Source organism: Silurus aristotelis (genome assembly GCF_946808225.1).
Source record: "Silurus aristotelis genome assembly, chromosome: 5".
NCBI lineage: Eukaryota > Metazoa > Chordata > Actinopteri > Siluriformes > Siluridae > Silurus > Silurus aristotelis.
The window spans coordinates 5150024-5177942 of NC_139578.1; the positions used below are offsets into that span (position 1 = coordinate 5150024).

General features: G+C 36.9%; 1 protein-coding gene across 1 annotated transcript in view; it reads right to left on the reverse strand.

Moving 5' to 3' along the window:
* LOC310726363 (uncharacterized protein) overlaps positions 1–27919 on the reverse strand; it is a 336210-nt gene that overhangs the window by 292282 nt on the left and 16009 nt on the right. The window lies entirely within an intron of this gene.

The window sequence follows — 27919 nt, forward strand, 5'->3', positions numbered from 1 at the left end:
AAAGAAATGTTTGCAATGCATTTTAATACTTTTTAAAAGATGTATATGACTAGACAAGCTTCATGTCTTACAGAGTTTTATAAGTTTATCTTCAACAGTTGAAACTCATGATTCAAAACTACAACCCCACATATTCAAAGCAACAGAGGTGATTACAGCAAATGGCATACATATTTATTTAAAAGTACACAATATAACATTTGTTAAATTCCAAATATACATATGGGATATTTTTTTAATTCTGTGTTTGTGGTTTCCTGATCTTTCTTTGAAGCAAACTACAAACTGCACATATGTAGTGTTCCCAACAGGCTGAAAGATGTTATTTTAAATTATAATTTTTTGTAATTATATTTTGTATTTCTTCATATTATGTATTTATTTTAAGAAGCTATAAAATAACAAATAAGGTTTTGCACAAAAACTTGGATATACCTTTCATTTAAACTTTCAGTGTGATTTCAGTGTCTGCATCTCTATTTGTCATTTCATATTCTGAATGATTTAAACCAGGGGTTTAAATCATTCAAATCTGGCCCGCGGTGTAAGTATATTTGGTATATTCGAGATCATATTAAATGTCTATTAGTGCTGGCCCGCCAGTATATAGCGCGTACACCGCTAATACTACAAATCCCAGAATGCTCCGCTAATACTACAAATCCCACAATGCTCCGCTAATACTACAAATCCCAGAATGCTTTGTTAGCGCGTTGGCGCGTCAGTCGAGACCGCTGAAAAACTCCGCCTACTCAGCGCTGAATTTACACGGAGATTTACCGACTTGGAAGCCCAGAAATGCAGATTTGAACTGCTCAGCAATCCGTTTGTGATTGACGTGGAAAGCGCACCAACCAACCTCCAAATGAAGCTGATTAAACTTCAGTGTAGAGACACGCTCGAGTCAAAGTACGACTCTGTGTGTGCTGCACAGTTTCCATGTTTCCTCCCCGACACACTGCTCCAACTCCGTGCCCAAGCTGCTCAAACGCTCTCTGTGTTCACCAACACATATCTGTGTAAGCAACTGTTCTCTTTAATGAAGATGAACAAAACACCACTCAGGCGTCTCACTGATGAACATCTTCACTCTATCCTGAGGATTTCCTCAGCTCAGAGCCTTAACCCAGACATGATGCACTTGCATCTAAGAAAAGATGCAGATATCTGTCTTCAACCAATAAATTAATGTTGTCTTTATGCACTTTTCTTACTCCAAGGCATGGACTGTTAATGGTTGAAAGATTGCTTTTTTTAATTGAAGGAAATTATTATTATTATTAGTTTTGTTGTTGGCCTATGAAAAATGATTTATATTATAAAGGCATTCGAAAGTCTATAGATAGAGCGAGGCGGACATAATAAGGAACGAATACCACTGATTTGTGTTTTATTTCAAATTTAATTTCTTATGTGTTTATAATATTAAACTTTGGTTGTTCCAGATTTAATGTTTATGCAAAACTAAAGTTTGTTTCCATATGAAAAGGTTCAACATTACATATCTAGAGAGAAGGGAAAACATGCTCAATTGCAGTCATTTTTTTCAATAAATATTGAGTTTGGCCCGCGACTTCGTCCCAGTTTTTAATTTTGGCCCACTGTGAATTTGAGTTTGACACCCCTGATTTAAAGTATTCCACAAAATTTTATTTTTTACTAAGGTTAGCTACATTTGTTTATTTTTTTATCTGTAATATCAGAGAAGTCACAATATTTTAAAGAAATGGCCAAACTTTAGATTGATGACAATGTTTTAAACTTTTCTTAAATTGCTTGCATGGTTTTCATTTTGCCTGCTTTGAAGTCAAATGTTGCTTACTGCTGTAATACTTGCCATACATGTCAAAAGAAAACCAAATCAGGTGACTCCCTATGACTAGCTTAGTCGCTTTTCTAGGGTTAAAAGAAGGTTAGGAATTCCCCTAAACCTTTGTGTTTGACCTACAGTTACACTGTTTAAATACTTTTTGTCTCATTCTGTTTCATTAAGCAGAATACATGATTTAAAATTTTCCATTTAATCAGTTTTATTTTCCCACCATTTTTAAATACATTTTATGTTACAAAAACTATTAAAGGTCAAATAATGAAATTGGTAGAGCAAATGATTGGCTTGGCCAGATTCTATTATGGTGAATTTTTCTGGAAGGAGGCAGCAGCCTGCTCTATTTTGTATGTTTGTATGTTTGTATGTATGTATGTATGTATGTATGTGTATATTTGTGTATGTGTGTGTATGTGTATGTGTATGTGTATGTGTATGTGTATGTATGTTTCAAGCATGATGGCAATTCTTCTTCTGTTTTTAAGCTCTTCAGGGCGGATTGCAATGCGGAGTTCACCAGGAAAATAAGAGGTAATGGATTGTGTTTATATATCAACGAAAGTTGGTGTTTGGACGTTACAACCCTGAAAAAGATATGCTGTCCTAATGTAGAGGCACTCTTCATGAACTGTACACCTTTCTACTCGCCACTGGAGTTTTTCTCTTTCATTCTCGTGAATTCCTTTAAACGCGCATGTGAGCAGAGTGCTCTCTGGTCACAGTTTAGTTAATCTCATACCAACCTACAGACAGAAACTGAAATCAGCTAAACCTGTACTAAGGACTATGTAAGGACAAACTAACAAAGGAGATCAAATTGGCAAAAAAATCCTACTCTGAAAACCTCCCCCACAGTCTGTAGAGAATCAACACCCACTCGAGCAAACACTAACAGTCATCGGTCACAATACAGAGAGGGACTTTAAAAGAACTTTGAACTCCCTTGGGAAATCACCCGAACACCACGGACAATCAATGAACATTTCCAGCAACAACATTGAGCTCGAGGGTCACAGTGTTTCCAGGCAGACAGGATGGCAGTGGACTCTGGTAAGCGCAAGGGTAGAGGTCTGTGATCAAATCATACAAAATCGTACACAGACTCTACTGTAACTGAAAGTTATTGCTCTGTAGATTTAATGTATTTGATGATTAAGTTCAGGCCCTTTGCTTTACAGAGAGAATTCTTAGCCATTGTTGTGACTGCAGTGTACATTCTTCTGGACCCTAATGCTAAACTAGCTATAGAGGAACTGCACGCAGCTATCAACAAACAACAGTCTTCACATCCCGAAGGAGCTTTCATTGTTGTTGGATACTTCAACCACTCCATCATGAAATCTGTACTATCACAATTTCACCATAATGTCTCCTGCTCTACCAGAGGGGACAAGACACTGGATCAGGTATACACAAACATTTCTGAGGTATACACGGCCTCCCCCCCCCCCCCCCTCAATCTGGGTCAGTCAAATCACCTTTCTTTGTTCATGCTACCCAAATACACACCACTGATCAAAAGATTGAGACCAGCCGTGAGGACAGTAAAAGTATGGCCAAAGGGAACCATTTCTTCTCTATAGCAACAGTTTCAGGATAATGACTATAACATGTTTGCCTCACAGGCCACACTGGACTCTCACTCTCTACACATCATCTGTTTTGGACCATATCAACACATGCATTGACAATGTCACTACTGTCAAACACGTGAAATGCTTCCTTAATCAGAAGCCGTGGATGAACTCTGAGGTCCATCTGCTTTTATATCTGGCTGCTTTTAAATCTGGCAACAAAGAGGACTACAACAGAGCCAGGGCCAACCTGAAAAAGGGTATTAGGAGAGCCAAACAGACATACAAACTCCATATAGAAAAGCACTTCGACAACTCTGACCCCAGACCATCACATACTACAAACCAACAACCCGCAGTGCCTTCCTATGGGATGAACGTAATCACGTTTTTGCTCATTTTGATCAAGGCATAGGACATTTCACAACAATCGCTAACTCTTCTTCTGCTCACAGTCCACTCTCAACAACAGACATCTATTCCGCATTTAGCAGAGTGGATGCACTCAAGGCAGCTGCTCTGGACGACATACCAGGACGTGTTTTCAGAGCATGCGCTGGACAACTGGTACAGGTCTTACTGACATTTTCAACCTGTCATTGGCCCAAGACATGATTCCTACATGCCTAAAGAATACAACCATCATACCAGTGTGTAAGCATTCAGCTGCAAAATGCCTGAATGGTTTTTGCTGAGTTGTACTCACCCCTATTGTTATGAAGTACTTTAAGTAACTGGTTCTGAATCACCTCACTGCAGGGACCAAAAAGTTCATTGTGGACTTCCAGAAATCTAACAGCAGGAGACACTCCCTGGTCTATATCAATCGGAACTGAGGTAGAGAGTCTCCATCTTTAAGTTCATAGGAGTTCACATCTCTGAGGATACAGAGCATCTGTTTAACAATTTATAAACACTTTGTATAACTTCTGTAAAGTTGTACACACAATCTACATATTGCATATTGTAAATTGATATACCCCTCATTCTCTACACATATTGTACCTTACATACATCTGCACTATTATTTAATTATGTATAAGTATCTATACAGTATATACCTTACATACTGTACATTCTGTATGCTGTATCTATATATATACCTTACATACTGTATATCCTGTATTCTGTATCTATTTACCTTACATACTGAAACATCCTGCCTAATATGTCACATATACATGTACATATTAGTGTACTTGATTATTCCCTTATTTGCACATTTTTTCTCACTGCCTTATAACCTTCTATAGTACTTGTTGTACCTATACAACAGTGTCTGCACATTTCTCACTACCATATACGAGCGGTACCACTGACTTACAGTCTCTGAGGAGCGGTGCATATTATGAGTATGCATCTCTGGTGAGTAGGTTTTCTAATGTTTTTGTAAACAATTTGTAATGTTTTTGTCATATTATTAGTTAAATATTGGTTCTGAACTGCTCCAGATTATGTTAATTTAGAGATTTGGAGCTTGCTTTAGTAAAAATGGTATTTCCCTTCCATATGCGAAATGCCTCTCTCTGTAATGCCATGTGTTGTTATATTGCGTGTTTTGTATAGTATTGATGGTTTCTTTAATTGTGCCGTGATGGTATCAAGAAATGGATTAAGTCGGGTAAGTCCCCACTGAAGGCCCAGGTACTAAATGCATGGCCCTATCTATCTATCTATCTATCTATCTATCTATCTATCTATCTATCTATCTATCTATCTATCTATCTATCTATCTATCTATCTATCTATCTAGCTATCTATCTAGCTAGCTAGCTAGCTAGCTAGCTAATAGCTAGCTAGCTAATAGCTAGCTAATAGCTAGCTAACATTTGTAAACTGCACACTTGTAAATAACATATCTGTACATTAATTTAAACAATATTTCTTCTTCTGGATATTACTTAATTAATTATCTATTTTACATATATCTTGTAATATTATGTCTGTACTTTCTCCTGCACAGGAAGCTCCAGTCGCCAAAGAAAAATACTTTGTGTGTGTGTAAACATTCTTGGTAATGAAGCTATTTCTGATTCTGATTCTGATATATGTATGTGTGAATGTATGTATGGGTGTATGCATGTATGAATGTATGAATGTATAGATGTATGTATGCATGGACGTGTGGTTGCATGGATGGATGGATGGATGGCATTTTTTTGCCAATCTTTTACAATGACATATGGTATACAAGAAAGCTACTTCTTGTACAAGACAGACACTCCCCTCTTCAATGCAAAATGAATGATAATTATATACTATAAATTCATTAATTAAAATTCTGGATGGAAACACACTGTCAGGAAATTATTCGAAATGAGTCTTTAGACATTACTGATTGAGGTACTATTTGTTAGCTAGCTGACATCATAATATGTATGTAATTTACTTTTAGTGGTTGCCAAGGTCATACAGTTAATAAATTATGAAATTTAGATTGTGTTAGCAGTCTTGGTTTATGTCATCAAGCTGGCTTAGATACAAAATCCTTACTGGGAGTATGTTAGAACAGTTTACAGTAGAAAAAGGCATTGGTTTTACTCAAATATGTCTACAAAGTCATTGAGCTTTGTACTGTCATTAAGCACTTGAATTTGATGTTGAAAAATGGGTACACATTCATGATCAACTGGGGTGGCTGGTAAACCCATGATCATTGGGGTTTAATCACACTACCCTGGTATGGATTGTTTTTTAATTACACCACCACAACCCCTGCTAGAAAGGTAATTCTTTACGAGGTGTAGGGTGCGCACCCAATGACCCAACGACGAAATCCACTGGTGTGGGTCAAGGTATGCTTTGTGTTAGTCTTTCTCACGCTGCTGTAAAAGATTACTAGAATGGATTGCACTTTGTTACATGAATCCAATTATAATAAAGATTTAACTTGAATATATATGTATTTCTTCTATAATTTTAATAGAATATTCTAAACATTCTGTTTTTTTCAATTATTCAGTCATTATGGACCAGGAGTCGCTTAGAGCCTTGTGCTTGGCTAATGATACCTGCTCACGAATCTTAGTCAGAGGATATAACGATAAACTAATTTTCTTTAAGTAATACGCTCAATGCTTGCTCATACAGTGAGGAAAACTTCTCCCACTTAGAAATCATGGAGGGGTCTGAAATTGTCATCGTAGGTGCATGTCCACTGTGAGAGACATAATCTAAAAAAAAAAAAATGCAGAAATCACAATATATGATTTTTAAACTATTTATTTGTATGATACATCTGCAAATAAGTATTTGAACACCTGAGAAAGTCAATGGTAATATTTGGTACAGCAGCCTTTGTTTGCAATTACAGAGGTCAAACATTTCCTGTAGGTTTTCACCAGGTTTGCACACACTGCAGGAGGGATTTTGGCCCACTCCTCCACACAGATCTTCTCTAGATCAGTCAGGTTTCTGGCCTGTCGCTGAGAAACATGGAGTTTGAGCTCCCTCCAAAGATTCTCTATTGGGTTTAGGTCTGAAGACTGGCTAGGCCACGCCAGAACCTTGATATGCTTCTTACAGAGCCACTCCTTGGTTATCCTGGCTGTGCGCTTCGGGTCATTGTCATGTTGAAAGACCCAGCCTTGACCCATCTTCAATGCTCTAACTGAGGGAAGAAGGTTGTTCCCCAAAATCTCGCAATACATGGCCCCGGTCATCCTCTCCTTAATACAGTGCAGTCGCCCTGTCCCATGTGCAGAAAAACACCCCCAAAGCATGATGCTACCACCCCCATGCTTCACAGTAGGGATGGTGTTCTTTGGATGGTACTCATCAGTCTTCTTCCTTCAAACACGTTTAGTGGAATTATGACCCAAAAGTTCTATTTTGGTCTCATCTGACCACATGACTTTCTCCCATGACTCCTCTGGATCATCCAAATGGTCATTGGCAAACTTAAGACGTGCCTGGACATGTGCTGGTTTAAGCAGGGGATCCTTCCGTGCCATGCATTATTTCAAACCATGACGTCTTAGTGTATTACCAACAGTAACCCCCGAAACGGTGGTCCCAGCTCTTTTCAGGTCATTGACCAGCTCCTCCCGTGTAGTTCTGGGCTGATTTTTTCACCTTCCTTAGGATCATTGAGACCCCACGAGGTGAGATCTTGCATGGAGCCCCAGTCCGAGGGAGATTGACAGTCATGTATAGCTTCTTCAATTTTCTAATGATTGCTCCAACAGTGGACCTTTTTTCACCAAGCTGCTTGGCAATTTCCCTGTAGCCCTTTCCAGCCTTGTGGAGGTGTACAATTTTGTCTCTAGTGTCTTTGGACAGCTCTTTGGTCTTGGCCATGTTAGTAGTTGGATTCTTACTGATTGTATGGGGTGGACAGGTGTCTTTATGCAGCTAACGACCTCAAACAGGTGCATCTAATTTAGGATAATAAATGTAGTGGAGGTGGACATTTTAAAGGCAGACTAACAGGTCTTTGAGGGTCAGAATTCTAGCCGATAGACAGGTGTTCAAATACTTATTTGCAGCTGTATCATACAAATAAATAGTTTAAAAATCATATATTGTGATTTCTGGATTTTTTTTTTTTTAGATTATGTCTCTCACAGTGGACATGCACCTACGATGACAATTTCAGACCCCTCCATGATTTCTAAGTGGGAGAACTTGCAGAATATCAGGGTGTTCAAATACTTATTTTCCTCACTGTATATTAAGAATAACTGATTTAATTACTTGGTCATAACTTGCTGTCAGTGATAGTCAGAAATCAGAAGGTCCCAGACGTTGTGCTCTATGCATCTCATAGATTTGCTGTAACACCAGGCTACATAATCAACTCATCATAATCAAAGATATAAATGATTTCAGGAAATTTAAGTTGTAGTGAATTTAGCTCACAAAGAAAAGGAAATATTTATAAGCAATTATAACAGGTTAAAGCTACTCCTAAATATTTAAATTAAGTTGAATTGACGGTAATGGAATTAATGTTACACTTATTTGGTCTGTTCGTCTGCCGAACAGACAGGATAATCTTTTATTAATTCTATACAAGAGGTATCTCCCCGGCCGAGAAAGACGCAACCCCCCTTTATTTTATACCGTACAATTAATAAAGCATGTAGTTCAGATCGAATGTTGCAGGAACCTTAAAATGTGAACGGCACTCAGAGACAATCACTTATGAAAAATACAGCGTTTAATGAATGAGACAAACACAACATAAAACTAACTACACAAACAAACAAAAAGAAATAAAGAAAATTAAATTTAAAATAAAAATAAACAAAAAGTTAAACATAGGAAAAGGATGAAGAGAAAGGAAAAGAAGAAGGGAAAGAAAGAAAGGAAAGGAATGGTAAGCTTGTTGCACAAGAGTCCGGATGCGACAAAGAGATCTTTGAAGAGTCAGATAGGATGAAGTCAGATGTTCTTGAAGGTTCTCCTGAAGATCAGAGCAGTTGTTGTTCTTAAAAGTGAAGCTTTCCAGAAGATCTTAAATGAAGAGAGAGTCGTTTCCAAGCTGTTCCGAACGTCTGACCCTCTGGGCCTTTGGGCCCCCGGGCTCTCGGGCCCTTTCCTCAAACGAGTTGACTTGACCTGGCTGACTGACTTGAAGATAAAGCTTGCTGGATTTAAGTTGCTGGATTTAGCTTGCTGGAAAAGGATTTGAGATCTCATCCCGAAGAGTCACTGCTGGGCTGTTCTAAGCATCCGACTCTTCAGGCCTTTGGGCCCCCCGGCCTTCGGGCCCCGGGCATCCGAGCCTTTCCGGTCGAGCCGAGTGAGCGAGCTTGCTTTACTTGACTAACTATTGATTAGTTGGGTTAAAGGTCCTAAACCCCACCCATCTTTAGGGGAATGGCCAATGCTATGGCCTGAAATTTTGCAGGGAAAAACTCCCTTTGTTCATGTGTTTGTGGGCATGGTTTCCGGGTTATACTTGCTTTGGAGAACTTAAAGTTTTATCCAAAGTGTATTAAGACGGTATGGTACATTTCATGATCAAATAAAATGCACCATTGTTTGCAAAATAAGGAACAGATAATTTTGGTGATAATTTTTATATTAGACATGGAAAGCAAGGAAAGCATTAACACAGATGTACATTACATACCAGTTAACATTTAACATTATATTAACATACCAGTATTTAATGTATAACTTTGTTAATACAGTGTTATATTCAGGCATATAAAATGCACCCTTGTTAGGAAAATAAAGAGAAGATAATTTTACTTTGACATCAAGCCTTAACAAAAAAAACAGCATTAAAACAGATATACAATGCACCCTTGTTAGGAAAGAAAGAATGAAGAGAAGATCATTTAAAATCAACTTTGAAATCAAAAAGAAGAGACAACATTTAAACAGAGGTATATTACTAAACCTTTTAAAGTGTAACTATTATTGAGGTACAGTTAAACTTGCTTTATTTATAGGAGAAGATACAGTACAAACAAGAGGTATGTTTGTGTCATGTGAAGTTGGACATTTATTATTTAATTAATAAAAGAATGCTCCCTTTTGGTGTGTGTGTGTGTGTCTATATATGTGTGTGTGTCACAAAGAGACGTACTGGGGCCGAGTTCCGACAGTGAATTGTTTTATGGTTTGAGGGTCCCTGTGAATTCAACCAGAGAGGCCAGGGGGTTATCTGGCTTTCGGGGTTGTGTGTGTGTGTGTGTGTGTGTGTGTGTGTGTGTGTGTGTGTGTGTGTGTGTGTGTGTGTGTGTGTGTGTGTGTTTATTCGTATGTGAGTGTGTTGGTTTTTGTGTATTACGAGGACATTTCCTATGAATACACGCCAAAAATGTAGAAGTGTTAATATAATATAATCTATAAGTAGCACAAGCTGAAATAAAAAATTTCGGCAAAAGTCCTTTTAATTCACAATTACCTAATTTTGTGTATCCGTGTGTATCGCGACTGCGCCCCTGTAGACCGGTCTCGGTACTGCACCCTCTTCATTAATATTAATGTGTGTGTATGAAATCGAAGGTTTTCATTGGCTGAGAGGCCAAAAGTCCTCATAATTTCGGTTTCTGTCATACCATTTTATTAAGGTTTGTACACACCCAGGACTATAATGATTTAAATATATGTGTAAAATCGTTCTAAATATAAAGGAATATCAAAGTCCACATCATAACTATAAAAATAAAATAATAGAGAAACAATGTGATCCTTCGAAATCACTTTTCGGAAGAAATAAACTTGTGCCGGATGAATCCATTAACTGAATCAGGGATGTTTAATGGGGTGGGGGCAGGAGGGGACCAAAAGTTTTTTAGCACAGAAAATATCATTATGCAAACAAACATGGCAGTCATCCAACCTTAAAAGTATTTTTGAAAGTATTGGCGGTGTCTAAAGATGTGTTTTTGTGCTTAAACACTCGGAGTTTGCACCGCGGCTGCTCTCCCCCTTTTTATGAATGCTGGAAAACCGCGCTATTTTTGGAAGCTCTCGCGGTCCAAACATTTTTACATATTCATAATATATAAAATTATTATTTTTGAATGCATTTATGAGCGGTGCGGTCAGGTGGCCGTGATCACGTCCATAATATCCGTGGCTGCAACTGGTCATCCGTTTGCTCTTTTTTGAAAATGGCATTTTACCATTCTTTGCAAACGAAAAACAGGAATAACAAGACTCTAAAATAAGTAAATAAATAAGCATGTGACAGCACGTTTTAAATACCCGGATTAATAAATTAGAAATACCCCCCACCCATCCCCCGCTTTCGGAGGAGTTGAACGCACGCACGCACGCAGAGAGATCATCATTATGAAGATGCTGAAGGTAAGACTGATGAAAAAATTCAATTAATTGTTTTAGCCAAGTTTCATTTTATATCACATTAGTCATAAAAGTAGGCTAGCTTTGGTCACATGTTAGCTATTAGCTAGAGTTTCTGCACAAATCATAAGGATTGAAAAAATGTGTAATTGAATATAATTCATGCTTTACCTAATAATCAGTCAATTAAATATAAGCTATCCCTAAGCAGCTTTTATTATGTATGTTTTGGTGAAAACTGTCCTTCTTTCCACATGTTGCTAATGTTGCTTGTTCTTTTCGATTTCTTCTTTATAACATCCGAAGGATGTCCATACAGGCTGCCCGGGTGCTCGTTCAGTCTCTTGTCATTTCAAGACTTGACTACTGCAACTCTTTGCTGGCAGGTCTTCACCTAAACGCTATTCGCCCACTGCAAATGATCCAAAACGCAGCTGCATGACTTGTGTTCAATCAGCCCAAGTTCTCCCACACCACCCCACTGCTGCACTCCCTTCACTGGCTTCCAGTAGCTGCCGTATCAGATTCAAAACACTGATGCTTGCCTACAAAGCCAAAAATGGACCAGCACCATCTTACCTCAGTGACCTTATCACATCTCGCACTGCACCACGCTGTCTGAGATCCTCCAGCACTGCTCGACTGGTACCTCCTTCTTTCAGAATGAGAGGTAAGTACACTTCAAGGCTCTTCTCTGTTCTGGCACCAAGGTGGTGGAATGAACTTCCCCTAGATGTCCGTACAGCAGAGTCCCTGACTATCTTCAAGCGACGACTGAAGACCTACCTCTTCCTGAAATACTTAAATTAGCACTTCCAAGCTTGTAGAATTCAAGGGTTATATTTATATTAAGTTTGTAATCTTACGTACCAGTGTTGATTTATTCATTACCAGAGACTCAAAGCACTTTTGTACGTCGCTCTGGATAAGGGCGTCTGCTAAATGCCGCAAATGTAAATGTTAATGTCATCAGTGCCTATGCTCCACAAGTGGGCTGTGAGATGGAGGAGAAGGAAAAATTCTGGAGTGAGTTAGATGAATTGGTGGAGAGTAAACCTAGAAAAGAAAGATTAGTAAATGGGGCAGACTTTAATGGGCATGTTGGTGATGGGAACAGAGGTGATGACGAGGTGATAGGTAGGTATGGCCTTAGACACAGGAATGTGGACGGGCAGATGGTGGTAAATTTTACTAAAAGGATTGAAATGGCAGTGGTGAATACATATTTTAAGCTTATAGGGTGAAGAATAAGAGTGGAGCAAGGTGCACACAGGTGGACTATATTCTATGTAAAAGATGCAACCTGAAGGAGATTGGAGACTGTAAGGTGTTGGCAGGTGACAGTGTAGCTAGACAGCATCAGGTGGTGGTCTGTAGGATGGCTTTGGAAGTGAAGAAAAAGAGGAGGAGAGAGAGGACTGAAAGAAGAAGAATATGGTGGAATCTGAAGGAGGAAGTTTCAGGTAAGAGGTCAGACAGGGGCTTGGTTTTGGCAAAGAGGTGCTGGATGATTGGGCAACTGCAGAAGTGATCAGGGAAACAGCTAGAAAAGTACTTGGTGTGACATCTGGAAATAGAAAGGAAGACAAAGAGATGTGGTGGTGGAATGAGGAACTACAGTAAAGCATTAGGAAAAATAGGTTGGCAAAACAGGATTAGGATCGGCAGAGAGATGAGAGAAGTAGGCTGGAGTACAAGGAGATGTAACAGCAGATGAAGAGGGATGTGGCTAAAACCAAGAAAAATGCATATGAGGAGCTGTATGAGAAGTTGGACATTAAGGAAGGGGAAATGGATTTGTACCAATTGGCCAGGCAGAGGGACAGAGCTGGGAAGGATGTGCTACCAGTTAGAGCAATAAACAATGGAGATGGAAATGTGTTCACTAGCGAGGAGAGTGTGTTGAGAAGGTGGAGGGAGTATTTTGAGCAGCTGATGAATGAGAAAAATGAGAGAGAAAAGGTTGGATAGTGCGGAGATGGTTAAGCAGGGAGTGGATAGGATTAGTAAGGAGAAAGTGAGAGCAGCAATTAAGAGAAAAAAGAGTGGAAAGTTGGTAGGACTATAGATGACATACTGGTAGAAATCTGGAGTACAAGGAGATGTAACAGCAGATGAAGAGGGATGTGGCTAAAACCAAGAAAAATGCATATGAGGAGCTGTATGAGAAGTTGGACATTAAGGAAGGGGAAATGGATTTGTACCAATTGGCCAGGCAGAGGGACAGAGCTGGGAAGGATGTGCTACCAGTTAGAGCAATAAACAATGGAGATGGAAATGTGTTCACTAGCGAGGAGAATGTGTTGAGAAGGTGGAGGGAGTATTTTGAGCAGCTGATGAATGAGAAAAATGAGAGAGAAAAGGTTGGATAGTGCGGAGATGGTTAAGCAGGGAGTGGATAGGATTAGTAAGGAGAAAGTGAGAGCAGCAATTAAGAGAAAAAAGAGTGGAAAGTTGGTAGGACTATAGATGACATACTGGTAGAAATGTGGAGATGTATAGGAGAGATGGCAGTAGAGTTTTTGGAAGGTGATAGGATGCCTGAGGAATGGAGGAAAAATATGCTGGTACCAGTTTGTAAGAATAAGGAAGATGTTCAGACCTGCAGTAACAGTACAAGGGAATAAAGTTGATCAGTCACACCATGAGGTGACCATCTGTAAACAACAGTATGGTTTCATGCGGAAGAAGGGCATTATTTACGTAATATTTGCTTTGAGAATGTTGATAGAGAAGCATTGAGAAGGTCAGAAGGAGTTGCATTGTGTGTTTGTGGATTTAGAGAAAGCATACAACGGGGTGGACTGGGAGGAGTTGTGGTATTGTATGAGGAAGTCAGGTGTGTCAAAGAAGTATGTGAGGGTGGTGCAGGACAGTGTGACAGCAGTGAAGTGTGCAGTAGGAATGACAGACTGGTTCAAGGTGGAGGTTGGATTGCATCAAGTATAGGCTCTGAGACCTTTCCTGTTTGCAGTGAATGGACAGCTTGACGGATGAGGTCAGACAGAAGTTTTCGTGGACTATGATGCTTGCGGATAATATTGTGATTTGTGGCTAAAGTAGGAAGCAGGTTGAGAAGAGCCTGGTGAGGTGGAGGTATGTGCTGGAGAAAAGAGGAATGAAAGTTAGTAGGAGAAAGACAGAGTACATGTGTGAATAGGAGAAGTGGTGTGATTCCAGAGAGAAGAGGTGGTGAAGGTGGATGAGTTTAGGTACCTGGGATCAACAGTGCAAAGTAATGGAGAGTGTGTTAAAGAAGTGAAGAAAAGAGTGCAGGCAGGGGGGAGTGTGTGGAGAAGAGTGGCAGAAGTGATTTGTGATAGAAGGGTATCTGCGAGAGTGAAAGGGAACCTTTATAGGACTATAGTGGGACCTGCTTTTGCTTTGTAGAATTCAAGAGTTATATTTATATTAAGTTTATAATTTAGGGTACCAGTGTAGATTTATTCATTGCTAGAGACTCAAAGCACTTTTGTACATTGCTCTGGACAAGGGCGACTGCTAAATGCCACAAATGTAAATGTAAATGTAAATGCTATGTTGTATGAAGCTGAAGGTGGCAGAGCTGAACATTTTATGATTTTCATTAGTAGTGACAACGATAGACAGGATTAGAAACTAATTTAGTAAAGTGAATTCAATGTGGAGAAAAGGTGAGGGAGGCAACATTCAGATGGTTTGGACATGTGCAATGGAGGGACATGGGGTATATCGGTAAAAGAATACTGAGGATGGGCTGTCAGGAAGGAGGAAAAGGGGAAGGCCAAGGTTTATGCATTTATTTCCACATCAAAATCAAAAAATTGTATTCTGGATCCTATATCTATGTGTTTTCTCAAACAGATAATTTCAGAAGGAACCTGTTAAAACTAACTATTGTCCAATATTCAACCTTCCCTTTATCTCCAAGATCCTAGAAAAGGTTGTAGCACAGCCATTGTGCTCACACCTGAATAGATATATTCATGAAATGTATCAGCCAGGATTTAGACCTCATCATAGCACAGAGACTGGTTAAAGTGGTAAATGACTGTTGGCCTCTGATCAGGGCTGTGTGTCCTTGCTTGTGTTGCTTGAACTTAGTGCAGCTTTTGACACCACTGATCACAATATCCTCTTTGCTAGACCAGCAAAAGTTGTGGGAACAGATCTCTCTTGGCTTAGGCCTCATTTGACTGAATTTGACTAGTCTGTCCTTTGAGGCTAATGTGAATAATATTTCCATGATATTTCCATGATGACTTCTTTCACCTTAGAAATATTGCTTGAATAAGAATTATGTCATCACATTATGCAGAAGACCTCATTGGTGTTACATCATTCCATATTTTTTGCATTTTTGACTTTTTGACGGTTTGGAACAATCAATGAATTATGGTATTATTTATTATTATTTGTTAATTAAACAACTTTACTTGTGTAATTTCTTTGCAGAAGGATTGATATCTCTTGTTTTCGCTCTCTTTTTCATATATGTGTTTTGGGAATGACATTATTCCAACATTTTTGACTCCAGTTTAGGAAAATCATTCAAATGCAGTGTTTCATGTTCCAGATTACGAGAAAGTGTAAATTGATTACGGTACCATGCAATGATATCTCCATAAGATTAATTTCTTTACTTGTCCAATTAAACCTTTTATACAGAAGTCTATCTTGTACCTTAATGTTGTGGGAACAGCTCTGCAATCTCTTCACCTACTTCATGTTGTTAAAGTAACTTACCTGTTACTTGAAACTCTTTCCTATTTTGTTTTAATACGTTTGCTTGATTTTTATTGTCCCTCGAGGAGTGCTAGTCCCTGGATACTGTCCCCAATAATCCATAACTTTTATGTCCACATTCTTAGCCATTCTTCTATTCAATGAGTGTTCTTGGAATTCTGACTGTCTTGCTCCTGTCATGGCTAATTGAAACAAGAACAAACAAATTCAGTAAAAAGACAGACTGACGTCAGAAACAAAAGACTAAGTGCAGAATCCAGGGTTGGGTTGTGAAAGCTTCAGCCTTTATTCCAACAGAAACAACTTCAGAACCTTCAATGAAAGTGTTCAAATTTACAGCAAAAACACAGCCTTTTTATACTCTTTTTCTTTAAGTCTAGGTTAAACCTCTCTTTCTTATTTGTCAGTGGTTACTGACTTGTTGTTTTTTTGACAACAGGTACATCATCTGCCACAGTCATCGCCAAAATTTACGATGCCTTCTCAGTATAGTGATTTAATGGTGGCAAAGCCCTTTCATCTTTACTTTTTTCTAATAATCAGCACATGCAGCACATGGCAGGCTCTGGCCAGAAACGAAAATTATAGACTAGAAACTAGAAACTAGACTAGTCTTTGATCGGTAGATTTTACTTAGGTAAAGCAGCAGATCTGGAGGGATCATGGATATAGTGTGTTCGGTGAACTCGGATATTTATATGCTGTCGTCCCCTCATGCTCACACGTTAACTCAGGTTTGTTCACAGTGGTGTGGTGCATTGTCTCTTATCCCAGAGATCCCTCATGTCTGTGTTACCTTCTGGTTCTCCCTTTTAGTTATGCTGCCATAGCAAGTTCTGTCGGAGTCCCCGACTGCACAGTGTCCTTAGCTTTCATACAACAATAAGGACACATAATAATCCTTCTCTTCCTGTCAACCCTCTTCTCTCTCTCTCTGTCTCTCTGTCTCTCTCTCTCTGTCTCTGTCTCTGTCTCACTCTCCCTCTCTCTCTCTCTCTCTCTCTCTCTCTCTCTCTCTCTCTCTCTCTCTCTCTCTCTCTCTCTCGGTCGAGTTAAACATGCTCCTGAAGTTCTATTGACCACTGTTCCTGCCCCTCTTTCCTTCTTGGATCTTCCCACTTAATCCAGGCCTGCCTGGATAGTGTTCTCTTCGATTAAAGGCCACTCTGTACAGCTGGGGATGGTTTCTCATCAATGCCTTGGGTGGCTCCAACGCCTTGGGTGGTTCCAACCCCAACAACACAATAAACAATATTCTGTGGCAGATGCTACGCGACCTCGACGTGCTTCGAGAACCAGGCCTCCAGACTTTGGCGTCGCCTGCGGTGGATGGACGGAGGAGGGGGATTCGAAAGCGCTGTGCGAGGAAGCGTAAGCGCAGAAAGCGAGCGGGGGCTGGTGCTCATCAAGTGAACACACATTTCTTTGTATGTTCAGTGTCTATAGAATATTTACAATGTTAGTATGTAAGGACTTTTTTGTATCTCATATCATAATTTACAAAAAAACATTAAAAGTGTACAAATTCTACACAAAAAGTGATATGACAACATATGATAGTCATTATGAAAAGATGAATTTTCATATTCAGAAGCATATGTTCACGAAAAACCTTTACCAAATTGCCAAGCAAAATACAAAAAAATGGCCATACAAATCATAGTTTGACAAAAATGACATTCATTGAAAATATAATACTTGTTGTAAAAATCTGACTTTTCATATTTATAAGCATCATTTAATGAAAAACTGTTAAAAAGTGTAATATGCAAGCAAAAAACTTACATAAAAAAAGTTTGAGAAAAATATACCATATTTTTCTCAAACTTTATATATATATATATATATATATATATATATATATATATATATATATATATATATATATATATATATATATATATATATACATATATATATATATATATATAAAATTTTATGAAAAAAGTGCTATGACAAATCAAGTTTTTACAATATATTGTAAATTATGACTTTTCATATTCATGAGCATCATTTAACTAAAAACTGTTGAAAGTGCAAATAATCATCGCAAAAAGTTAAAGGACAAGCAACTGTTTGAAAAAAATCTGACTTACTTTTTTTCTGACAGGAGTGATTTGTGATAGTAGGGTATCTGCAAGAATGAAAGGGAAAGTTTATAGGACTGTGGTGAGACCTGCGATGTTGTATGGTTTAGAGACAGTGGCATTGAGTAAAAGACAGAGCTGGAGGTAGCAGAGCTCAAGATGTTGAGGTTTTCATTGGGAGTGACGAGGATAGACAAGGTTAGAAATGAGTTTATTAGAGGGACAGTGCATGTAGGATGTTTTGGTGACAAGGTGAGGGAGGCGAGATTGAAAGGTTTGGACATGTGCAGAGGAGGGACATGAATTATATTGGTAGAAGAATTCTGAGGATGGAGCCACCAGGTAGGAGGAAAAGGGAAGACATGCATGTAGTTGGTGTGAAAGAAGCAGATGTAGAGGACAGGGTGGTATGGATGATCCGCTGTGGCGACCCCTAATGGGAGCAGCCGAAAGAAGAAGAAGATAAGGGAAAAGTCATTGTTATGTCAAAACATGGTATATCATGAAACCTTTTTCGTTCATTGATTGCACTTTTAAAAATTCTTAATGAAATGATGCTTTTGAATATGAAAATTCATATTTTCACAATAACTATCAAATTTTTTATGAAAAAGTCATATTTTTGTCAAAACGTGATTTGTACTTTTTTGTTTTTCCTTCACTTATGGAACTTTTAAAAAGTTTTTCCATAGTCATATGATCTATATTTTTACAATTACTCACATTTTCACAGTAAAGGTTAAATTTTTTTTAAATTAAATTATGATTCATGAAAATATGAAATATAAAATTAATAGGTAAACTACTTGTAAACCTTTTACACGTTATTGTGAAATTATGACTTTTCATGTTCGTAATCATTATTAACTAAAAACAATTGAAAGTGAAAATATTCATTGCAAAAAGTGATGACAAACAATAATGTCAAAGAAATCAGATTTTCTTAAAAAATATTAAGAAAATATAACATTTTATACTCATAACCATAATTTCACTAAGAAATACAAAAAGGCTATTCAGTCTGCTCCAGCTCTAGGTCTTCTGAATTATGTTGAGCCTTTTTACCTTTATTTGCACGAACGTGGTGGTACGGCTGCGGGTATTCTAGCCCAGGAGGATGTTGACAGATATTGCTCTGTTGCGTATCTTTCCAAATCTTTAGACAACATAGCAAAAAGGTTGCTTGTGTGCAGTGGCTGAACAGAACAGAAGATACTTGCATATTTCTCGGAAGGCAAATTAAGTACAATTTACCAACAAATTTCCCAAACATTTGTGAGTCATGACAATGGGTCTGTCATTTAGAAACATGGCTTTTTATATTACCGCTATTGAAATAACCTCCCTCTCTCTCTCTCTCTCTCTCTCTCTCTCTCTCTCTCTCTCTCTCTCTCTCTCTCTCTCTCTCTCTCTTTCTCTCTCTCTCTCTCTCTCTCTCTTTCTTTCTCTCTCTCTCTCTCTCTCTTTCTCTCTCTCACTCTCTCTCTCTCTCTCTCTCTCTCTCTCTCTCTCTCTCTCTCTCTCTCTCTCGCTCTCATTTCAGCTGTATGTCCCGACAATTGCTGCTCTCATCATTGCCTCCTGGACAGAAATATCTTGCTGTATGTTGAATGATCAACTCAACCCTGCCAAGACAGAACTGCTCATGTTTTCAGCTGACCTAACTTTGGTGTACAACATTAAGATCAGACTCTTTTTTTGGGGCCATGCTACAGAACTCCCTGTCCAAGCTCTTGTTCTCGCCAAACTGGACTGTTGTATTGCTTTCTTAGCAGACTTTCCAGCATTTACTACCAAGCCTCTGCAGCTAATCCAGCCTATGGCACTGAGACTGATCTTCAACAAGCTGAAGAGTGCACGTCACTTTTTTATTTTTTTATATAAACTGCTGTGTCGACTGTGTTAGACTAACTTGGATTTGGTATGTTGCTTTGGAGAAAATGTCATTGTAAATGTATAAAGGTATACAGCAATTGCCATTTAATGAATGGTATTTTTGCATGCTTTAACATTTTCATTAATTGGATTGTTCATTTAACTCGACATACAGTGCTTCTGTTCAATTACTAATACTGTGAAATGTGCAGGTTCCTTTTATAAGTACAGAATATACAGTAGAGCTCATTGCTCTACTGTCCAAAAATGTAATATGTCTGGAAAATGAAACTATTAAGATGTATCTACAGACATTTGTCCGTGTATTATAAATTGTGTATATTTTTATACATATTTATTGTATTTCTTGATTATTTTATTTAATGAAATCTGTATTATACAGTAAATGCCTTTTAATTTACAGAGATTAAATATACAAACATTTTACAAATATGTGCTTTCTGGATTTATTTAATTGTTATTGTACATGGGGAAAACTATTCTTTTACCGTAAATTTTTGTGAATGGACAGATCAGTTTTATAAAATAACAAATTGAAATCTTAAATTCATGGTGATTGACAGTTGGTTGTTTTTCTATGTTATTTGACAGAATTTATCTGTTTTTCTATAGTTTAAAAAATTATTTATCAACAGTAATGTTCTGTAATTTAAGTACTTTTGACCATAAAGTCTATTCCGTATTTTTACAGTTTTTTGCTAGCAATTTTGTAAAATAGTTTTTTCGGTAATTTAACGGATTATCTTTGGAAGCCCTGCTGCCAGTCTTTTTACGTTTTTTTTTTTTTTACAGATTTTATTTTTTTACAGTGTACCAAGGTCAGAAAAATATGAATTTTCATGAATCATAATTTCATTAAAAAATGTTTAACCTCTACCATGAAAATATGAGTAATTGTATAAATCATATAAATTATATGATCATGGAAAACCTTTAAAAAATTTCCATAAGTGAAGGAAAAACAAAAAAGTACAAATCATGTTTTGACAAAAATATGACTTTTTTTTATAAAATGTGATAGTTATTGTGAAAATACGAATTTTCATATTCATAAGCACCATTAAATGAAAAACTTTTAAAAACTGCAAAAATTCAATGATAAATGTGAAATTACCAAGTTATTGTGAAAATATGAATGTTCATATTCAAAAGCATATGTTCATGGAAAACCTTTAAAAAAGTGCCATTAAGAAACAAAAAGGTGGCCATACAAATATATATATTTTTTTTAATAAAAATATGACATTCATTTAAAATGTGATATTGTGAAAATATGAATTTTCATAATTATAAACATCATTTAATGAAAAAACGTTAAAAAGTGTAATATGCAAGCAAGTATAATACTGTTTTTTTTTTTTACAGATTTTTTTTTTAACAGTGTACTAAGGTCAGAAAAATATTAATTTTCATGAATCATAATTTCATTAAAACAATTTTGACCTTTACCATGAAAATATGAGTAATTGTAAAAATATAAATAATATGATTATGGAAAAACTTTTAAAAAGTTCCAAAAGTAAAGGAAAAACAATAAAGTACAAATCACGTTTTGACAAAAATATGACTTTTTCATAAAATGTGATAGTATTGTGAAAATACGAATTTTCATATTCATAAGCACCATTTAATGAAAAACTGTTAAAAAGTGCAAAAAGTCAATGATAAATGTGAAATGACCAAGTTTTTACAAGTTACTGTAAAAATATGAATTTTCATATTCAAAAGCATCATTTCATTAAGAATTTTTAAAAGTGCAATCAATAAATGAAAAAGGTTTCATGATATACCATGTTTTAACATAAACAATGACTTTTCCCTTATAAATATGAAATTAATAGGTAATTGTAAACTTGTGAACTTTTCACGTTATTGTGAAATTATGACTTTTCATATTCATAAGCATTATTAACTAAAAACCATTGAAAGTGAAAATATTCATAGCAAAAAGTGATGACAAACAATGGTTTGAAAGAAATCAAATTTTCTTTTATAAAAAAATTATTGTTTTTATTAAAATATAACAATTTATACTCAAAAGCATAATTTCATAAAAAAATTTTTTTACCATTATCATAAAAAATATGAGTAATTTTGAAATGATGAATTTTCATATAGATTAGCATGATTTAAAAAAAAATTACAATAAAAAATTGCAATAAGTGCACGAAATGTTGTCATGACAAAATTTGTTTAGACAGAAATATAAAGTTTTTCATTAAAATAGTTATTTAAAAAAATTATGAATATTTATATTCATTAGCACAATCAAGTTTGTTAAATTTATTGTGAAAAATATGACTTTTTATTAGCATTTAACTAAAACCCATTAAACTTCAACGCATATGAGAAACAATGGTTTGAAAATAATGTTTTTTTTTTTAAATAAAAGGTGTATTATTTTTATTAAAATATATAATTTCCTATATATACATAATCATAATTTCATTAAAAAAAAAAAGTTAACCTTGACTATTAAAATATGAGTAATTGTGAAATACAAATCATATGATCATGGAAAACCTTTAAAAAAGTGCCATAAGTAAATGAAAATCAATAAAGTGACGTTTTGACAAAAATATGACTTTTTCATAAACAATGTGGTAGTTATTGTGAAAATATGAATTTCTATATTCATAAGCATAATTGAATAGAAACCATTAAAAAGTGCAACATGTAATTGAGAAACTTACATGAAAAAACATGGTCTGAGAAAAATATTAAATTAATTGGTAAAATATACATTTTCATTTTCAAACGAATAATTTAATAAAAACTGTTAAAAAGTTAATAAATAACGTGATATGACAAATCAAGTTTTTACAAGTTATTGTGAAAAATTTGACTTTCATATTCATACGCATTATCAACTAAAAGCGATTTTTCAAACCAAGCGTATTTGCACAAACAGCCTGCATTTCCCCATGATAATTTTTACATTTGTATGATGAAATATGAACTAACAAAACATTTTCTGATCAAAGTATGAAATTTTTCATATAAATATTATAGTATTTTTCCAAAAATATTAATTTTCATATTCATAATAAGTTCATAAAAACTGTTGTAAACTGCAAAAACTGAATGAAAATGGGATGGAAAGCCATCTTCTTCTTCTTCTTCTTCTTCTTCTTCTTCTTCTTCTTCTTCTTCTTCTTCTTTCGGCTGCTCCCATTAGGGGTCACCACAGCGGATCATCCGTCTCCATACCACCCTGTCCTCTAAATCTGCCTCTTTCACACCAACTACCTGCATGTCTTCCCTCACCACATCCATGAACCTCCTCCTTGGCCTTCCTCTTTTCCTCCTACCAGGTGGCTCCATCCTCAGCATTCTTCTACCAATATAATTCATGTCCCTCCTTTGCACATGTCCAAACCATCTCAATCTCGCCTCCCTCACCTTGTCACCAAAACATCCTACATGCGCTGTCCCTCTAATAAACTTATTTCTAATCTTGTCCATCCTCGTCACTCCCAACGAAAACCTTAACATCTTCAGCTCTGCCACCTCCAGCTCCATCTCCTGTCTTTTCCTCAATGCCACTGTCTCTAATCCATACAACATCGCAGGTCTCACCACAGTCCTATAAACTTTCCCTTTCATTCTTGCAGATACCCTACTATCACAAATCACTCCTGTCACTCTTCTCCACCCACTCCACCCTGCCTGCACTCTTTTCTTTACTTCTCTAACACACTCTCCATTACTTTGCACTGTTGACCCCAGGTACCTGAACTCCTCAACCTTTTCCAGCTCTTCTCCCTGCAACCGCATCACTCCACTGCCCTCCCTCTCATTCACACACATGTACTCTGGCTTACTCCTACTGACTCTCATTCCCCTTCTCTCCAACGCATATCTCCACCTCTCCAGGCTCTTCTCAACCTGCTCCCTACTCTCACCACAAATGACAATATCATCCACAAACATCATAGTCCAGGGAGACTCCTGTCTGACCTCGTCCGTCAACCTGTCCATCACCACTGCAAACAGGAAAGGGCTCAGGGCCGATCCTTGATGCAGTCCAACCTTCACCTTAAACCAGTCTGTCGTACCTACTGCACACTTCACTGCCGTCACACTGTCCTCATACATGTCCTGCACCACCCTCACATACTTCTCTGACACACCTGACTTCCTCATACAATACCACAACTCCTCTCTTGGCACTCTGTCGTACGCTTTCTCTAAATCCACAAATACACAATGCAATTCCTTCTGTCCTTCTCTATACTTCTCCATCAACATCCTCAAAGCAAATAAGGCATCTGTGGTGCTCTTCCTCGGCATGAAACCATACTGTTGCTCACAGATTGTCACCTCTTCTCTCAGCCTGGCTTCCACTACTCTTTCCCATAACTTCATGGTGTGACTGATCAACTTAATTCCCCTGTAGTTACTGCAAGACTGCACATCTCCTTTATGCTTAAAGATCGGTACCAGCACACTTCTTCTCCATTCCTCAGGCATCTTCTCACCTTCCAAAATCCTGTTAAACAACCTGGTCAAAAACTCCACTGCCATCTCCCCTAAACATCTCCACGCTTTTACCGGTATGTCATCTGGTCCAACCGACTTTCCACTCTTCATCCTCTTAATCGTTGCTCTTACTTCCTCCTTACTAATCCTATCTACATCCTGCTTCACCAACTCCACATCGTCCAACCTTCTCTCTCTCTGATTTTCCTCATTCATCAGCTGCTCAAAATACTCCCTCCACCTTCTCAACACACTCTCCTCACTAGTCAAGACATTTCCCTCTTCATCCTTTACTGCTCTAACTTGTAGTACATCCTTCCCAGCTCGATCCCTCTGCCTGGCCAATCGGTATAAATCCTTTTCTCCTTCCTTAGTGTCCAACCTCTCATACAGCTCCTCATATGGCTTTTCCTTGGCTTTCGCCACATCCCTCTTTACCTGCTGCTGCATCTCCTTGTACTCCTGCCTACTTTTCTCATCACTCTGTCTATCCCACTTCTGTTTTGCCAACCTCTTTCTCCTTATGCTCTCCTGCACTTCCTCATTCCACCACCACGTCTCCTTGTCTTGCTTTCTATTTCCAGATGTCACACCAAGTACTTTTCTAGCTGCCTCCCTCATCACTCCTGCAGTAGTTGCCCAATCATCCAACACCTCTTCAACACCACCGAGCCCCTGTCTGACCTCTTCCCTGAACCTCACACTACACTCTTCCTCCTTAAGTTTCCACCATCTTATTCTTCTTTCAGTCCTCACTCTCCTCCTCTTCTTCTTCTCCTCCAAAACCATCCTACAGACCAGCATCCGATGCTGTCTAGCTACACTGTCCCCTGCCAACACCTTACAGTCTCCAATCTCCTTCAGGTTGCATCTCCTACATAGCACATAGTCCACCTGTGTGCACCTTCCTCCACTCTTATACGTCACGCTATCATCCTCCTTCTTCTTAAAATAAGTGTTCACCACTGCCATTTCCATCCTTTTAGCAAAATCTACCACCATCTGCCCTTCCACATTCCTCTCCTTAAAACCATACCTACCCATCACCTCCTCATCACCTCTGTGCCCTTCACCTACATGCCCATTAAAGTCTGCCATATTCACCAATCGTTCTTTCCTAGGTACACCATCTACCACTTCATCTAATTCACTCCAGAATTTTTCCTTCTCCTCCATCTCACAGCCAACTTGGGGAGCATAGGCACTGATGACATTTATCATCATCCCTTCAACTTCCACCTTCACGATCATCACCCTATCAGAAACTCTCTTCACCTCCACTACACTCTTACTGTACTCTTCCTTCATAATCACCCCTACACCATTTCTCTTTCCATCCACACCATGATAAAACAGTTTAAACCCACCTCCAATGTTCCTGGCCTTACTCCCTTTCCACTTGGTCTCCTGAACACACAACAGATTTACCTTTCTCCTCTCCATCATATCAGCTACCTCTCTCCCTTTACCCGTCATAGTACCAACATTTAAAGTACCAACCCGAACCTCCACTCTCCTACACTGCTCCTTTCCCTGCCGTCTCCGTAGACGTCTTCCTCCTCTCCTCCTCCTCCTTCGGCCAACAGTAGCACAATTTCCACCGGTACCCTGTTGGCTAACGATACCTGTGGCGGTCGTTGTTAACCCGGGCCTCGACCGATCCGGTATGAAATTCTCATTTGTGATCCGCATATTTGATTTGGCACATGTTTTACGCTGGATGCCCTTCCTAACACAACCCTCCCCATTTACCCGGGCTTGGGACCGGCACTAAGAGTGCACTGGCTTGTGCATCCATAATGGCTGGATTGGATGGAAAGCCATAATTAATCGAAAACATAACAATAGCACATAAAAGACTGAGACTTGCGGAATCGCATTTTCAGCGAATATGAAAGCTCATCTTGACAACACGAAGTAGGCTTTGCCAAATATGTGCTTTTTGCAATTTTTGCTTATTGTTATGTTTTCGATTAATTATGGCTTTCCAACCCATTTTCATTCAGTTTTTGCAGTTTACAACAGTTTATATGAACTTCTATATTTTTTCAAAATTTTTTTCCGTGAAATTATTCTGATGAATATGAGAATTTATAATTTTACAAATTAATTTTTAATTTTTTTTTGTTATATTTTTCTCAGACCATGGTTTTTAATGTACTTTTTTTTGCTTGCATATTGCACTTTTTAACGTTTTTTCATTAAATGATGCTTAGAAATATGAAAATTCTTATTTTGACAATAACTATCACATTTTTTTGTCAAAATATAATTTGTATGGTCACTTTTTAGTTTTTTTGTTTCTCAAAGGCAATTTTTTAAAATGTTTCTTATGAACATGTGCTTCTGAATATTAAAATTCTTACAATGACTATTATATTTTGTTATGTAAAAAAATCATATTTTTGTCAAACCATGGTTTGTCATGTAAAAGATTTTCATTCACGGATTGCACTTTTTAACGTTTTTTTTTTTTTCATTTGATTGTGCTTATGAATATGAATATTCATATTTTTTACAATAACAATTTTTATGAAAAACCTTATATTTATGTCTAAAAATATTTTGTCCTGACAACTTTTCATGCACTTATTGCAATTTTTTAATAGTTTTTATTTAAATCATGCTAATGTATATGAAAATTATGATTATGAACATGAAATGCAATATAAAAAAAAAAAACAATACATTTTGTATTCAAAAATTATATATTTTTAAACCATTATCAAGTTTTGCATTGGATTTTTGCACTTTTACCGGTTTTTAGTTAAATGATGCTTATGACCATGAAACGTAATATTTTTACAATGACTTGTAAAAACTTCATCATATCACATTTTTCATTGAATTGTTGCAGTTAACAGTTTTTTGTGCAATTATTTGGATAAATATGAAAATGTACATTTTACCAATTAATTTGATTTTTATATTTTGATTTGATTATATATATATATATATATATATATATAATGTTATATTTTTTTGCTTGCAAATTGCACTTTTTAACAGTTTTTCATTAAATGATGCTTATAAATATAAAAAGTCAGATTTTTACAATATTATATTTTCAATGTCATTTTTGTCAAAATATGATTTGTATGGCCAATTTTTTTGTTTTTTGCTTCCTAATGGCAATTTCTTAAAGGTTTCCTGTGAACATATGCTTCTGAATATTAAAATTCATATTTTCATAATGACTATCATATGTTGTCATATCACTTTTTGCGTAGAATTTTTGCACTTTTAATGGTTTTAACCCATTTTCATTCAGTTTTTGCATTTTACAACAGTTTTTATGAACTTATGATTATGAATATGAAAAATAATATTTTTTAAATAACTATACAATTTATATGAACAATAACATATTTCGATCAGAAAATGTTTTTTTATGTCATATATCATCATAAATATGTATAAATATTATGGGGAAATGCAAACTGTTTGTGCATATACGCGTCTTTCGAAAAACCACTTTCTCTTCGTCCTAGAAGCCTGAGACTTGCGGAATCGCATTTTCAGCAAATATGAAGCTAATTCTTGACAGCACGTAGAATATT